Source organism: Hemibagrus wyckioides, linkage group LG07 (genome assembly GCF_019097595.1).
Source record: "Hemibagrus wyckioides isolate EC202008001 linkage group LG07, SWU_Hwy_1.0, whole genome shotgun sequence".
NCBI classification, from domain to species: domain Eukaryota; kingdom Metazoa; phylum Chordata; class Actinopteri; order Siluriformes; family Bagridae; genus Hemibagrus; species Hemibagrus wyckioides.
Genome location: NC_080716.1, coordinates 4,827,881 through 4,837,785, shown reverse-complemented (window position 1 = coordinate 4,837,785; position 9,905 = coordinate 4,827,881).

The following is a 9,905-nucleotide window of genomic DNA, read 5'->3' as shown; positions in this document are numbered from 1 at the left end:
TTCCAAACAACCTGCAATACCGGGTTTCATTATCTTTACTTTCTTTCATTTTAGATTGTATTCATCACAGTGTCTTATGAGCATTTCAGTGTTTTGATTGTCTTCCTTATTTAGTCACATGAAAGTTATTTCTTTATCTCCTTCCTTCCCCTCACAGAAACTCACGAATATTACGTGATTGTGTGATCATTCATTTCAAAATGTTATGCTCTGAAATTACACCAATGACCTCAAATAAACATGACATGTAAATATCACATGTGGCAAATGAATCGTTTGTAGCAATAATGTGAAAACCATGAAAAGATATTTAGAGCTCACTATTTCAGTCTTGTTTAAGCTACACTCACTGTATATTAGTTTTACTCAGTGGTTTAGAGGCATTTATTTTAACACAAATATAGTTCTGCAAATAGTGACTTGAATTAGCACAAGTAGTTAAGAGTACTATTTCAATTCTTATTTGTAGAAAATACACATCTTTAAATGACACTAAACAGTCATTGAAGAGATGCCATTCTCATTTAAATAAGACATGTTGGTCACAACAGCACGTAATTATGGCAGTTTCATGCTTCGCCCTAAATGAGTCATCAAAACTGGGGAATCATCTAGGGGTGGGGCTTATTATCTCAGGTCGATATTGCTTGGGTGGTGTGATGCAGCTTCCATTTCCTCATTATTAATTCAAGAGAGCTTACTAAGATATCCAACCTCTTAGATATGAAGTAAAAATTACACATGAATCCTTTCATTTCTGATTTGAAGGTGATGTTTCTTTAAAAAAAAAAGTCTTTCTTTAAAAGTCTTTCTTTAAAAGTCTTTCTTGCTGTTCTTTTCAGATTTCCTTGTTTTATGTATATAGGTATAATTTTTTTTTTAAAAAAACGAACAAAAAAACAGTTGAACACAGTGTACAAGCAGAACACTAAACCTTTTTTTTTTTTTTTTTTTTACTTTTTTACGTTTTGTTTGGTCAACACTACTTCCCATACATCCAAGATGTCAGCACGAGTTTGGGTACAAACTCCCATGCCGGAAGCTCAGTCCTAAGTTCATCGGTCCTTTCACTATCCTTCATTAGATCAACCTGGTCTCTTACTGCCTCCAGTTACCCACCACGTACCGCATTTCACCCACTTTCCATGTTTCCCTCATCAAGCCTCTCCATGAATCATGCTCTGATGGTCCCACAGTCAGGGAACCACCGCTGGACATAGACGGGTCCCCTTCATACCAGGTGCATACCCTCTTGAACTTCCGTCGCATCAGGAACTGACTACAATACTTAGTGGACTGGGAGGGGTATGGCCCAGAGGAACGCTGCTGGGTCGATGCTGCTGATATCCTAGATCCCTCCCTAATGGAGGACTTTCACTATTCTCACCCCAACAGGCCTGCTCCCCATCCACGGGGACATCCACGTCATAGAACACCTGGAGATGTCAATTGATTTACGTCTTTTATTGCTGATTTGGATTTTAATAAATTTGCATATGGATTCTACACCTTCCGACTCTGGCGAGTCATTACAGGTAAGGGAGTGGTGGCTTGTTTGTTTTTCATCAACACAGAATGGTCCAGAACTGTTTTTGTTTCCAGTTATTGCTTATCGTTAGTGGAGTTTGTGACTATTAAATGCAGACCATTTTATTTACCCCACATATTCACAACTTTTTTTCCTTCCTAAGGAGGCACTTTGTGAACTCTGTAGCTATTAGTGACCTACAGAATGCTCATCCTGACAGACTGTTTATCATCATTAGAAATTTCAACCATGCAAACCTCAATCGGTCCTCCATAAATTCCATCACCATCTAGAAATGCTAGATACTGTTTAAACAAACATCCTTGGTGCATACCATGAGGAGCCCTGCCCCCACCTCAGCCACTCAGACCACAACTCTAAATTGTGGTCTGGCCAGCAGGTGCCATCTTTGCCCTTCAGGACTGTTTTGAGCAGATTGTTTGGAACATGTTCAGGGAGGCTACAAGCAACACAGACTCCACCAACTTGGAGGAGTACACCAGTCACATCAGTAAGTGCATCGATGATGGTCTCCACGACCATCACCACATTCTCCAATCAGAAGCCGTGGATGACCCCAAGGTGCCACTGCAAAAGCAGGAGACAAGACAGCCTTAAGAATTGCAAGGGCCAAACTGTCCCAAGCCATCAGCGAGGCATAGAGCGCGCACACTCAGAGAATCCACAGCCACTTCCGTGATGGCGGCAACACCCGGCGCATGTGGCAGGGCATCCTGGCGATCAGTAACTACAGGACAACCTCCAGATACCTCCCTTCCAGATGCGTTGCGGTTTTGCAAAGCACTTCCCACTCTGCCACCATTTTGCACTGTGTGACCACAGGCTTTGTGTCTTTGTCAGATGGTTTGGCATGCACTCATTAAAGACTCTGGACTGTGTTTTTTTGGGTCCCATCTCACCTTCCCAAACACTTCTCAGCTGTCCTCACTATCCTCCGGAAGGTCTTGCGATCCAAGATGGTGCAATTCCCAAACCAGACAGGCATCTCTTTAGTTTCGTCAACGTTCAAAGAAAGGATGTTCACTCTACACCAGGCTGTTAGCTGTTGCAACTCCTCTCTCTTTCTTGCTGATGAGACCCACCACGCTTGCCTCGTCTGCAAACTTGATGTGGTTTGTATGAGAGTCCATTTAGGTCATAATACATACTTTCTGTGAAAGACATGCATATGAAAGAACTTAGTGCTGCTATCAATAATCTGCAGACAGTGCACTCTGATGGAGCCTTTATTGTTGCTGGGGATTTAAATCACTGCAACTTAAGATCTGTTCTGCCAAAGTTTCAACAGAATGTCTCCTGCTTCACTAGAGGAGACAAAACCCTGGACCATGTATACACTAATGTGGCTGATGCTTACAAAGTCACACTTCTCCCCCACCTGGACCATCTTTCATTGTTTCTGCTGCCCAAGTACTTACCAGTCATCAAACGTGTGAAACCCACAGTCAGGACCGTTAAAGTCTGGCTGGATGGGGCAGACGCTGCTCTCCAGCAGAATTTTTCACACAATGACTGGAGTGTATTCGTTAACCAGGCCTCCATAGACTCGTCACCCGAGCCAATCTAAGGAGGGGTATCTGCAAAGCCAAATACAAACACAAACAGCGGATTGAGGAACACTTCAACTCTGCTGACCCAAGGCACATGTGATCCAGGCCATCACTGACCACAAACCACCCAGCACGCAACTTACTACCAGCTCTACCTTACTTCCAGACGAGCTAAATTACTTCTATGCTCATTTTGAAAAAGGGAAGATGAAGCCCATGCTCAAGGCTGAACTACTTCCAGGTGAGCAACCACTCACTCTCTCCACCTCGGAAGTGTGCGCTACTTTGAGTAGGGTCAGTGCACAGAAAGCAGCTGGCCCTGATGGCATCCCTGGCCGGGTGTTTAGAGCCTGTGCAGAACAAATGAATGAAGTCTTCACGGACATCTTTAACCTGTCCCTAGCTCAGGCAGTTGTCCCCACCTGCATTAAGTCAGCTACCATCGTGCCTGTGCCTAAGCACTCTGCTGCAGTGACACCCAGTGACTTTCGTCCGGTCTCACTCACCCCCATCATAGCAAAGTGCTTCGAAAGTCTGGTCCTCACCCACCTCCAAGACTGGCTCTACACCAGTTCACTTATTGCTATAACTGGTCAGTGGAGGACGCCATCTCCACAGCACTTCATTCTGCTCTGACTCACCTGGACATCCCCAACACTTACGTCAGGATGCTGTGCATTGACTTTAGTTCAGCATTTAACACAGTCAGCCCGCGCAAGCTAATCTTGAAGCTTAAACAGCTTGGAATTAGTACTCCTCTCTGCAATTGGACTCTGGACTTTCTCACACACCGACCACAGTCTGTCAGACTGGACAACCTAACATCCTCCAGACTCATCCTCAACACTGGAGTTCCCTATGGATGTTACTACCTCTTCACCCATAACCGCATACCTGTACATGCCTCTAACAGCATTATCAAGTTTCCAGATGACACCACGGTGATAGGCCTGATCAGAGGTAACGATGAGACGGCTTACAGGGAGGAGATCCAGCACCTTGTGGCTTGGTGTGGGGACAACAACCTGGAACTCAACACCAGGAAAACAAAGGAGGTCATCGTGGACTTCAGACATGCTGGGAATTATGCTTATGCTCCCATTCACATCAACGGAGCTGCTGTTGAGTGTGTACCCAGCTTTAAGAGGACCTCACCTGGTCCATGAACACCTCCTTCCTGGCTAAAAAGGCACAACAGCACCTTTATTTTCTGAGGAGACTGAAAAAGGCTCCAAGATTCTTGTGAACTTTTACTGCTGTACCATTGAGAGCATTATCACCAACTGCATCTCAGTCTGGTATGGCAACTGCTCAGCTACAGACGGTAAAGCCCTTCAGCATGTGGTGAAAACTGCCCAACGTATCACTGGCACTCAGCTACCCTCCATCAATAGCATCAACAATAAACGCTGCCTGCAGAGGGTGAAAGGCATTATCAAAGACGCCTCTAACTCGAATCATGGACTATTTACCCTTCTCCCATCCAGAAGGTGCTTCTGGTGTCTTAGCACCCGCACAAACAGACTGAGAAACAGCTTCTTCCCTGTGGCTGTTTCCCTACTAACCAGCTGATCACACTGATACACTGCAATATCTGTGTACATTTACTTTACCTTACTGTTATACACCTGGAATCTTTGCACTACAGAAATAAAAAAACCTGGTTTTGCATTACTCTACATTTTTATCCTGTACATAACAACACTATTTAAACATGCATTATATATATATATACACTATATTGCCAAAAGTATTCGCTCACCCATCCAAATAATCAGAATCAGGTGTTCCAATCACTTCCATGGCCACAGGTGTATAAAATCAAGCACCTAGGCATGCAGACTGTTTTTACAAACATTTGTGAAAGAATGGGTCGCTCTCAGGAGCTCAGTGAATTCCAGCGTGGAACTGTGATAGGATGCCACCTGTGCAACAAATCCAGTCGTGAAATTTCAACTGTCAGCTGTATTATAAGAACGTGGAAGTGTTTGGGAACGACAGCAACTCAGCCACGAAGTGGTAGGCCACGTAAACTTACAGAGCGGGGTCAGCGGATGCTGAGGCGCATAGTGCGAAGAGGTCACCAACTTTCTGCAGAGTCAATCGCTACAGACCTCAAGAACAGTGCGCAGAGAGCTTCATGGAATGGGTTTCCATGGCCGAGCAGCTGCATCCAAGCCATACATCACCAAGTGCAATGCAAAGCGTCGGATGCAGTGGTGTAAAGCACGCCGCCACTGGACTCTAGAGCAGTGGAGACGCGTTCTCTGGAGTGACGAATCGCGCTTCTCCATCTGGCAATCTGATGGACGAGTCTGGGTTTGGCGGTTGCCAGGAGAACGGTACTTGTCTGACTGCATTGTGCCAAGTGTAAAGTTTGGTGGAGGGGGGATTATGGTGTAGGGTTGTTTTTCAGGAGCTGGGCTTGGCCCCTTAGTTCCAGTGAAAGGAACTCTGAATGCTTCAGCATACCAAGACATTTTGGACAATTCCATGCTCCCAACTTTGTGGGAACAGTTTGGAGCTGGCCCCTTTCCTCTTCCAACATGACTGTGCACCAGTGCACAAAGCAAGGTCCATAAAGACATGGATGACAGAGTCTGGTGTGGATGAACTTGACTGGCCTGCACAGAGTCCTGACCTCAACCCGATAGAACACCTTTGGGATGAATTAGAGCGGAGACTGAGAGCCAGGCCTTCTCGTCCAACATCAGTGTGTGACCTCACAAATGCGCTTCTGGAAGAATGGTCAAAAATTCCCATAAACACACTCCTAAACCTTGTGGACAGCCTTCCCAGAAGAGTTGAAGCTGTTAGAGCTGCAAAGGGTGGACCAACGTCATATTGAACCCTATGGATTAGGAATGGGATGTCACTTAAGTTCATATGCGAGTCAAGGCAGGTGAGCGAATACTTTTGGCAATATAGTGTATATATATATATATATATATATATATATATATACACACACAGTGGTAAAATTGAATACCGATTTGGTCGAAAACCAAATTAGTTTTCCTCATAGGAAATGTAAAACATGTAATGTAAAACAAATTAAATTGTTTCAACTCGATGGTTGATCTCACAACTTTCTTTTTGCAACACTGATGGCTGATTTCCCTTTTTTCGGAGGCATGGCTAGTCAAATTATACCACAAAAGATAGTGTGGGGTTATAACACAAGCACTCACAGATGATGCTTTCAGAACAGATGACCTGTGTAAACTGCTTCATCTCTATTGTCTATGCCAGGGAACACAGCATGGAAAGCATGGAGCATGGGCGTCGCTAGGCCATTTTTAAGGGGGCTTTAACATTTCTACTCAGCCCCCCTAAAAATTCTGCAAAACTCCATAACCTCTACACAAATCTGTGATCGCCTCAGTCCCCTTTAAATTTCAGATGAAAACGGCGGCAGACTTCAGCTCCTCCCCGTCTTTCAGTGCGTTCTTCAATCCACAGACTGCGGCGTCGCATAGCGAGGATCAGAGGACAAGTGTATGTGTGTGTGTGTATGTGAGATCAGGAAGACTTGTATTTGTACTTGTACTCAAATGTTATACACATCTATGCAATACAGTGGAATGCTGCAATAAGTTTACCATCCTACCCTGTTAGTCAAAGCTTTATTTTATTTATTTTATTTTTACTATTATACCCTCATTGAGGCCTGAGCCCAATATAATATGATATAATATACACATACCCATCTGTATATCTTTTTTAGCATGTTAATTCTTAACATATCTTCATTACTGTACATTGATTGTACATACATATATAGACCCTTTTTTATACCTATTTATAATTCCTACTACACCTGAACATAATACATCCAGTCTCCTGTACATATCATCCCCATAGCTGTATATTTTTATTGTAATTTATTGTAAATATGCCACTTATGCACTTTATGCATTTTATTGGCTCTGTACATGTACTTTGCACAATGACAATAAAGTTGAATCTAATCTAATCTAATCTAATCCCCTTGTACACATCCAACTATATTCTCCCACACACACTACTATACCCTCTTACCTGCACAACCATACTCACACACACACTATCACACCCTTTCACACATACAGCTCTCTCTCTCTCTCACACACACACACACACACACTACTATGCCCTCTTAACTGCACATCCATACTCTCTTACACACACTATGTCACTCTCTAACAAAGACAGCTACAGTGAGGGAAAAAATGATTTGATCCCCTGCTGATTTTGTACGTTTGCCCACCGACAAAGAAATGATCAGTCTGTAATTTTAATGGTAGGTGTATTTGAACAGTGAGAGACAGAATAACAACAAAAAAATCCAGAAAAACGCATTTCAGAAAAGTTCTACATTGATTTGCATTTTAATGAGTGAAATAAGTATTTGATCCCCTATCAATCAGAAAGATTTCTGGCTCCCAGGTGTCTTTTATACAGGTAAGGAGCTGAGATTACAGTAGGAGCACTCTCAGGGAGTGCTCTTAATCTCAGCTCGTTAACTGTATGAAAGACACCTGTCCACAGAAGGAAGCAATCAATCAGATTCCAAACTCTCCATCATGGCCAAGACCAAAGAGCTGTCCATGGATGTCAGGGACAAGATTGTAGACCTACACAAGGCTGGAATGAGCTACAAGACCATCACCAAGCAGCTTGGTGAGAAGGTGACAACAGTTGGTGCGATTATTCCCAAATGGAAGAAACACAAAAGGACTGTCAATCTTCCTCGGTCTGGGGCTCCATGCAAGATCTCACCTCATGGAGTTTCAATGATCATGAGAACGGTGAGGAATCAGCCCAGAATTACACTGGAGGATTTTGTCAATGATCTCAAGGCAGCTGGGACCACAGTCACCAAGAAAACAATTGGTAACACACTACGCCATGAAAGACTGAAATCCAGTAGCGCCTGCAAGGTCCCCCTGCTAAAGAAAGCACATGTACAGGCTCATCTGAAGTTTGCCAGTGAACATCTGAATGATTCAGAGGAGAACTGGGTGAAAGTGTTGTGGTCAAATGAGACCAAAATCCAGCTCTTTGGCATCAACTCAACTCGCCGTGTTTGGAGGAGGAGGAATGCTGCCTATGACCCCAAGTACACCATCCCCTGGTGACAGGACAACTGGACCGCATCAAAGGGACGATGGACGGGGCCATGTACCGTCAAATCTTGAGTGAGAGCCTCCTTCCCTCAGCCAGGGCATTGAAAATGGGTCGTGGATGGATATTCCAGCCTGACAATGACCCAAAACACACGGCCAAGGCAACAAAGGAGTGGTTCAAAAAGAAGCACATTAAAGTCCTGTAGTGGCCTAGCCAGTCTCCAGAAAATCTGTGGAGGGAGCTGAAGGGTCAGCCACAAAACCTTAATGACTTGGAGAGGATCTGCAAAGAGGAGTGGACCCAAATTCCTTGAGATGTGAGATGTGTGCAAACCATGGTACATGTCTATGTAAAAGGTATAACAGTAGTTGTGTATGATGTTTAATTATATTTCTGAATTGTCCACTGATCACCTTTGTTACTGTTCACTAAGAAAATTTACCAGGCTTAAAAATAACACCATGGTTACCATCATCATTCAGTGGGTCTAATGTCTCTTGAACCCTGTTCAAAACTGTTAATCATTTATAGGAATGACTTTAACATCCTGTTCAAAAAAGTCATTTACTGGATCAACAGTGTTGTTTTCAGTCTCTTAACTGTAGAGGCATGACTTTATTAAATCCCAAGATCTCATTTTCTGTAAAAAAAAAATAAATATATATTGTCAGTTGCTAAGTGCTAACTTAGCATAAGCTCCAGCACTGTTAAGAACCCCTCTCTGCCACAGTTGGAGAGGGGTTTGTCTTCCCTGTGTAGATAATCCATGGTTGTTCCATTAATTCTCAGGCCACCCTTTGGACTATTGGCAAGTAGATGTAGTGGAGACAAAAGAGATGAAGATCAATTATGGAGTCCAATGTGCTCTCATCCTCTGTTTGTGGAAACTGTGTCTAGAAATGACACTACATCTATTTAACCCCCTTCTCTTCAGCATTTACCGGGCAACCCCTTTGTTCTCCATGTCATGGTCACAGTGTATTCTTAGGGGACGTGGCAATGGCATCGTCCATGGAGCAGTTTGGACGATATACAAACTGTAGGGGGTCCAGTGAAGGTGGCAGCAGGGTCTTGATGCTCCTCACGATGAGCTTCTTGAAGCACTTCATTGCCATGGGTGTTAGTGTGATGGGACAGTACTTATTGACAGAGGACACTGTCAACTTCTTCGGCACAGGGTGGTCTTGAGGAATGTTGGAACGACGGTGCTGCTCGGGGAAATGTTGAAGATGTCAATAAAGACACCCGCTAGCTGCTCTGCATATTCCCTGAACACTCTGCCAGGAATTATGTCTGGACCAGCTGACTTCTGTGGGTTAACTCTGAGTAGAGTTCTTCTCACATCAGCCATGGTTAGAGAGAGCACCTGGTCATCGGGAGGATGAGTGTAGAAGTCATGCTGTGTTTAGGGCCGTCTTGTCCCCTGTTCTGAAGGCGGAGTCTCTGTACTTCAGCAACACATGCACCTTTGCAGTCATCCACAGCTTCTGGTTGGAGTGTGTGGTGATAGTCTTAGAGACGGTCATGTTATCAATGCACTTGGCGATGTAGTTGGTCACTGATGTGTATTCCTCCAAGTTGGTGGAATCGCCGTTGGGTGCAGCTGTCCTGAACATGTTCCAGTCAGTGAACTGAAAATAGTCCTGAAGAGCAGAGATGACTCCTCCTGGCCAGGTTTTTACCTCCTTCAGACCCGG